Raw genomic sequence first — 7,719 nt, 5'->3', positions numbered from 1 at the left:
CAGAAACACACACACACTCACACACACACACACACACACTCAACTCCGTAGCAAAACAGGGCAAAACACTATCCCAACAATCATCTTGAAGGCGGGCCATTGGCCTGCCTCGAGAGAACTCCACTTGCACTGTGGTAGCACAGATGGTGTGCTAGGAGCCGAGGGGCTGTGAAGGGGGGGGGGGGGGGGGGGGGGTAGGTGAAGGGGGAGAACGCGGAGGCCGGCGTATGGGAACAGAGGCAGGTTTCAGGGAGCATGCTGATCAAACACGCTGGCGTGCCAAGCCAAACAGAGCCGGCCAGCGGGCCAGCAGGGAACGCTGAGGAGCTGGAGCTGGAACGCTGCGGATGGATCAGGCTGTCCACCTCTGGAGCAAGGGAGCTGGGGAGAGGGGAGGGGGGAGGGAGGGAGGGAGGGAGAGGGGGAGAGAGCAGGGGTGGACTGGGGGTTGATGGAAGGTGGTGGGAAGATGGAAGAAAAAAAACAGAATGGCTTTCCAGCTACTCTCTCTATTCTTACCCTCTGACAAAAAACACTTATTCCAACAAGCATTCCACTTAGAACCGCGCATAACACTTTCCATCACAGATGACCCGAAAGGATATCTACATGGTGTTATCTAGATCACACATCAGACAGCACTCATGAGACAGATCGTCTGTATTGGCAAACCAAAACACTAAAAGGCTCGACCGAAGGCTTGAGGAAGCCTCCTCGCGTTCCTTTCCACACTCCTTCAGAAACATGAGATGACCCACTTGAGCTTCACCTCTCTGACCGCGGTACCCAAACCGGACACTTTAGATATCGCACGACGGAGCGCTGTGGCGCAACAGGCTCCAGCGACCATACCATGAATGGGTCCTAGTAGCACCCACGGGGGACCCAGGTTCGAGTCCGACCTGCGGTCATGTCCCGGTCCCACCCCGTCTCTCTCTCTCCCATTCGCTTCCTGTCTGTCTTCACTGTCCTGTACAATTAAAGGCAAAAAACGGCAAAAAATATACTTTAAAAAAAATACAAAAATATTGCACGACGGAGCGCTGTGTGCAAGACCCTGACATGGCACTTTGGAGTGCCGGCCTTGACCAGGCCTAGGGGCCAGGACTCAGGAGCCCTCTGACCCTGATAGGCTGAGACTTTTAATGGAAACAGGAAGAAGCTTTGTTGAGATTACACAGGCCTGCTGTTGTGTTTGTGTGATGTTCTAATAGCGCTGGTATGCATTTCCACATGTTCGACATGCACACACACCAAAATAGCCTCGCATAAAAAAACAGACGGTGGAAGGGGGGGGGGGGGGGGTGCATTACAATGTGTGCACCCTCAGTGAATGGAACATAGGCGAACGTGAACGCGCGCACAAACACAAACACACACACACACACACACACATATACACACACACACTCTGCAAACACACAGAGACATCCTACCCCACCCTAGTCCACCCCATCCCGGAATCAACAGTCTGGCGCGCTTGGCTGCACAATTCAAACGAGATCTCCAAAAAGCCATGGAAAAATCCATACCGGGATCCAGCTATTTCTGGAGCGGCGGACGGCTGCAAGAGTGCAGATGTCACTGGCCAGTACACTCCATGTGACCACATGTCACCACCAGAGTGTGTGTGTGTGTGTGTGTATAGATGGGCCTAGGCGTGTGTGACTCTATTTGTGTGTGATGAGTGTATGTGTGTGAGAGAGAGAGACTGAAAGCCCCATGCAAAACACATCCAGAGGAACTTCTACTTGGGAGGATTACACAACAATTAACCATGGCCTTGATGTCATAATAACGGAGGAAGGAAGTGGATAGAGGGATTATTGTTTTGACCCCTGTCACAGATACCCAACGGTCACTGCTAACTGACAACGCTCTGAGTCATCTGATCTGAGCGGAGGTCAGTAGTCGGGATTGTTGTTTGTTTAGATTAGGTTCAGTGTGAAGTTCTCTATGGGTAGAGAAACACTTTGTGCCAGAACTCTGAACTCAGTCACTCTAACACCACAGCACACACCACACCGTGCTCCAACTACGTATAAGATTTACACATTTAAAAATAAAGGTGAGGAGAGATAGTGGAAAAGAGCAATATGCTCGTAAAAGCATTGACTTAATGTGATTTTATCAACCCCACACCTTCAATTGTGGCACATGAGATGGTGTCTGATAGCATGTAACTTTTCAATTGCTCTTGTCACAAGGTCTCGAGTGCATTGAAGTAGACATGAGCCATAAGTAGAGGCATCTGTTTTACTACAGCATCTGACAAGTATATAAATAAAATGTACAAACAACTCCCTACAAGCACTGGACCTGCATGATGATCACTTGGCAAAAATCATTCAGTAAGTGGCTGAAGGTGACAAATGTTGGTCACAGAATAAAAACAGGCACCCAGAACACTCTCTCTATATACAAGAAATGTTAATGAATTAGAGTCAAACGAAAAAAATGTGTGTCTAAAAGATGTGTCTAAAGAGGTCTTCCGCTTTGATAATATACGTAGATATTTTAAATACAACTACATGCAATTATAAAATCTCATGTAGACATACAAACAGTGTTTTTTTTAATATCAGTATTTTCTTATGTGTATGTCTATGATGTGTATCATTCAAATCTACAATGAACATTCAGCAAAACACACCAAACAAAGTCCTCCTATAAGGTATGAACCATTCCACTGATCATGCAGAGAGGAAACATTCACCAACTAATGGTGCACACAACCAGACGAGTTGAAACGAGTCGCTGGCCTCTGTGCGCGGCGAGCACAGATTCCTGGGTGATGCTGCTGGGATTTACACTCCCCCTGCCTTCCTGCTTCAGCTGGACCAGCGTCCAAGTTTCCACACAAGCTGTTCACAACGGACTCATACCGCAAATCATGCACACGGCCCAGATAAGAACAGCACAGAGATGTGCCGCACACAGGTGTGATCTACTGCTGATATACTGCTTCTTCTCAGCTATACATGTAGATGACCATGACTGCTTGTGTGTGCATGCAAATGTTCTAATGGTCAGAAGTCCAGCAGCCACTTATTTAAAGGTGACATCTCACCAAAAAAAAAAAAAGAAAAATTAACAGGGAGCCAGTGACATAAATGGTCCAAAGTCCATCAACAGGCAGTTTACTAACAACGCACACACACACACACACACACACATACTGTACGTGAACGCACTCATGCACACTCACACGCACGCACACACACACACACACACACATAAACACAATACCACAACCACCACCACCACCACAGTTCTAGGATTTAATTACTTTCTAAACCCTGCCAGTTTATGTCCTCTATTGGATGCCAGACTTCAGGCAACAGGGTCAAGACCAGGGAACAGATTTGTGATGTGTTCACATTAAGACAACTTGGAGGGACTTTACGAGCAAGAAAAGACCGATGTCTACAGTTTTTGTGCAAGATGAAGACAGGGAATGCCTCTGTTGAGGTAATGTGGAAACACTAACCCAGACTTAGAGAGTCTGGACACAAACACACACACACCCTTCTCCACAACCACACATACTGTATCTGCTGTCCAGCTTAAACTGCCATGACGACAGATTCTGTGTATGTGGCGTAAGATGCAATTATCATCCTAGTCAGTCATCCTTGCCAGTATCATCGTAGTACAACAAGGAACCTTTCCCCTTTAAGAGCCCAGTTCTTATCCCATTGAGTGTGTCAACAGGGGTTGTGCAACCACTGGCCCTATCTGTGCAGACTTTGTGGACCTCAGGGTGCACACACACACACACACACACACACACACACACACACACACACACACACACACACACACACATACACAACTCCTGACGGGCCGATTAGAAGGCTTTGGGATGGGGGCTAGGGGGGCAAGTTGGGGTAAAGCTGGCATGCAGACAGGAAGGGGAGAGGAGAGATTGGGGAGTGTTGGGATGGGGTGTGTGGGGGGCGGTTGGTGTGTGTGTGTGTGTGAGTGTGTGTGTGAGGGTTAGAGGGACATGTTGAGTGTCAGCTGGCATGTAGGCCTGGAGGAGAAGAGGAATGGAGTGAAGAGTAGAGGAGTGGAGAGGAGCGGAGCGGAGTGGAGTGTAGTGGAGAGGAGTGGAGTAAGGCTGCAGGGACCGGCTGGAGCTGAGCTCTTATCTCTCATGAGGCCTGTCCTCACTTCCACAACACCTCCCTATCAACAGGTCCCTCAACAGTGCAACACATGCAGAGACACATCCCCAACCCCTTCCCTAGGCATGTGCATATCACCATCACACACACTCACACACACACACACACATACACACACACACACACACACACACACACACACACACACTCAAACACACACACTCACACATACACTCACGCACACGCATATGCACACACGCACACACACACACACACAAATGTGCACACACACTCAATGCGACACTCTGTGGCTATCTGTAATGAGAAAACGTGCTCCATAAAGACAACATCTTTCATCATTTTCTTGTTTGCAAAGGGTCATTTTAGTCATATCAGGCTATGGAAACCTTGTTTCCTTAGTGAAGAGTCAAATATCAGGATCAGCACCCCCTCCCATTATCTGAATAATGAATAATATGTGTCTACATGTTTAAAAATGAAAAAAGGGTCCACTCTGACATCTACAAAGATAGACAGTCAGACACACACACACACACATACGCACGCATTCACACACACACACTCTACCACTGTCTGTTTCACTGCCTTTGAAAAGTCAAGCCTTCCACAGACAAGATCCCCTCTCTCTTTCTCTTCCCTTTTTTTGCAGCTGTTGCCTGCTGCAATTCATACTCCATCCATCTGCTGCCTTCCTCCACCCAAAAATCTTTGAGCCAACTACTTCTCTTTCTCTCTCTCTCCCTCTCTCTCTCTCTCTCTTTCGCTCTCTCTCTCTCCCTCTCTCTCTCTCTGTCTCCCACTATCTCACACCAATGGGCCTTGGTGACTGGCAGCCAAATAACTTTACACAACCGACAATTTCAGTGTCAGCTGCCTCTCTCCTCCCACAGTGCACTGCTATCCTACAGAGACACATTGTGACAGGAAGACCATGTCTCTCTATGGGCCTGTTCTTTGTGAGTTTGTGTGTGTGTGTGTGTGTGAGGGTGGGTGGGTGGGTGTGTGCACAACATGCCAAAATGTTTGCGTCTCTCCGTCTATACATGATTACATGTGTGCCTGTCTATTAGCATGACGTATGTGTTTGTGTGTGTGTGTGTGTGTGTGTGTGTGTGTGTGTGTGTGTGTGTGTGTGTGTGTCAGGAGTGTCTTTGTGTCGGCTAGAGACTCTGACGCGATGGCTGCTGTAGGTTGGATTCTGCCAAGCGTCGCTAGCACCCGTCCACAACACACACACACACACACACACACATACACACACAACACCACGAACCCCCACCCCAAGCAAAGCCTCACAGTGCGGGGGGGAGAGATATTGCTCAACAGCCCACAAAGACACAGGCTCTTATATGGCGCCCAGCTGCGTGGAGCTGGCCTGTGCTCTTGGTACTCGAGCAGGCTGGAATGTCTGGAGTGCAACCCCACTAACACTAGTAACCAACAACAACGGCTACCCTCTCTGGAGACAAGTGCATTCTGTGGGACAGACTAAAACTTGCCCTGGGGAGGAATAGCTTGAATTCCAAAAGAGTGCAACAACAAGAACATACATTATGGTTAACCTCGGCCACACTACACACCTGACCCACCTCATAAAGCTATTTTAATTGCCTTCAGTTAAAAGAGTTTCATGGTTGTATTTGACAGGTTTACATGTGAAGAGTTTGTTAATGTGCTTTAAAATATTCCCTGCAAACAATGCAGTGATTTGTACACTTACATCATCACTGAGGCCATCCGTTTACTGCCACTGTGGCCAGACATGAAAACCTGCTTTACAGTAATAATGCGCCGTTTTTGACACATGACAGGTTATATGAACCAACAACGTGTGGATCATTGAACTGCCATTGAAACCATCTGTAGGCCTATGCTATCTGTATGCTATCTGTATGCACCTTCACTGTCAAGAGTTAATGCGATAAGTCTTCCACAGAAGCAGAAGTTTCAGAGTAGATCAATATGATATAGGCTGGCGGTTTTTTCCTGATAAAGCTCGGTATACAGATTGTTGTCTGATCTGATGAGATGTTGTGCTGTCCAGGCGGGCATTCCCTTATAAACTGACACCAACGAAACCAGTCGTGTAATCATGTAAGGCTGAGCTGACACACCCTCTGGACTGTTTCAAAACATAGCTCTCTACTTACTCCAGTAGCACTTACACTTACAGTAACACTTTGACGTCCATGCCTAAAAAGTTACAGTGCGCTGACATTTTCACTGTTTCAAAACCAGGATGTAGAAGTAGAGAATCGAGAACTGTGTCTTAAGTGCATTCTCAGTCAATCTGATAAATGTTTTCAGAGTCCGTTTAGTATTTAAGTCTAGTCTGCAGCTTCTTAAAATGAACGCGTTGCATAACCACAACACTGGACAAACATTTAGAAAAGTTAACAGTGAGAAAGGGACTGAAAAACTAATGTAAACGAAAAATTGCAATTCCGAAGTTATGTTAGATATCCCTCTCGTTATGCAATCATCATACACGTGTTGCCATGAAACTTGCTGGTGAGATTTACTGTGGCAACATCGGTGTCATGTCATAAATACCAAGATTTCAAAAGTGTGCTATATGTTTCGTACAGGCAACAAACACAATAGCAGCTCGCATGTCTTGCGGATTACTACTATCATTGGGCGGTCTTACCTTCAATTCCTCATTCACCTCAAGAATCGTTTCGCTATGCGCCACGTACGCCAGCAGCTTGGAGCTGAGCAGCTTGGATCCGAGCAGCCTGGATCTGAGGTTCGGCTCTCGGTCACTTATCGTCAAGTCTTTTGTTTGAGGATCAATTATACTCTCAGTTAACTAATAAAAAAAGGTAAAGATTGGTTTAAGAAAATGGGTTTCGTTGAAACTCTTGCGTGGACGATGATGTGCGCTTAGAACAACGTGATGCTGGAGAGATCACCCAGAATGTAGGCTACTGACGACTCGCTCGGTTCGGGTGAAGATGGTCGTGGCTGTGGGGTAGCACTCGACACTTTATCTCTTAGAAAAGGAACGGAACAACTGAGACCCAATAGCTGTACACAGCCAGTTAATAGACTCGCTTGCTCTGCGTCTTTGTATTCACTGGTGCTGATGCGAGTTTTCGCGTCCTTTTGTTGTCGCCGTCACGCCTTAAAAACGAGATTTCAGGATTAGACTCTCCACCCTGACATACCCCAGTCCAGTCACACCTCTCAAGCGTCTTGCAGGGTTCGTCCTCACCACAATGACATTCCGTTAAATCCCATTTAATGTACAGTCTACGAATGCAGCTTCATCGTCGCATTTCTCCAAGTTTCACTAAAGTATGAGGGCTACAGTTCATGGTCATCGTAAAGCGTGTTGAAATGCCCATTAATGGTTAATGACTTGGTTTTTTTTTATCTTGAACAAAGAAACTTGTTCTACAAAATGTCATCTGGGAATGCAGGTCCTTTGTTCCCGCTCAACCTGCGAGCGTTCGCGCTTGTAGCCTCTCAGTCAGTCAGCGTATGTCTGACCACACTGCCCTGAAGCCTCGCCCGGACTTTTGCTGTTGGAACCGTTCGCTGCTCTACGCACTCCGTTAGTACC

At 47.1% G+C, this 7,719-nt stretch overlaps 1 protein-coding gene across 1 annotated transcript in view; it reads right to left on the bottom strand.

The window, feature by feature from the left end:
- Positions 1 to 7,719, bottom strand: part of rhobtb4 (Rho related BTB domain containing 4) — a 44,466-nt gene extending 36,747 nt beyond the window's left edge. Inside the window, exon 1 of the mRNA XM_062542782.1 lies at positions 6,802 to 7,719. The gene's annotated coding sequence lies outside the window, so the exon portion shown is untranslated. The remainder of the gene's footprint in view (positions 1 to 6,801) is intronic.

Source organism: Sardina pilchardus, chromosome 8, assembly GCF_963854185.1.
Source record: "Sardina pilchardus chromosome 8, fSarPil1.1, whole genome shotgun sequence".
NCBI classification, from domain to species: domain Eukaryota; kingdom Metazoa; phylum Chordata; class Actinopteri; order Clupeiformes; family Clupeidae; genus Sardina; species Sardina pilchardus.
The sequence above is the reverse complement of the archived record's forward strand: the minus strand, read 5'-3'. Positions and strand labels throughout refer to the sequence as shown.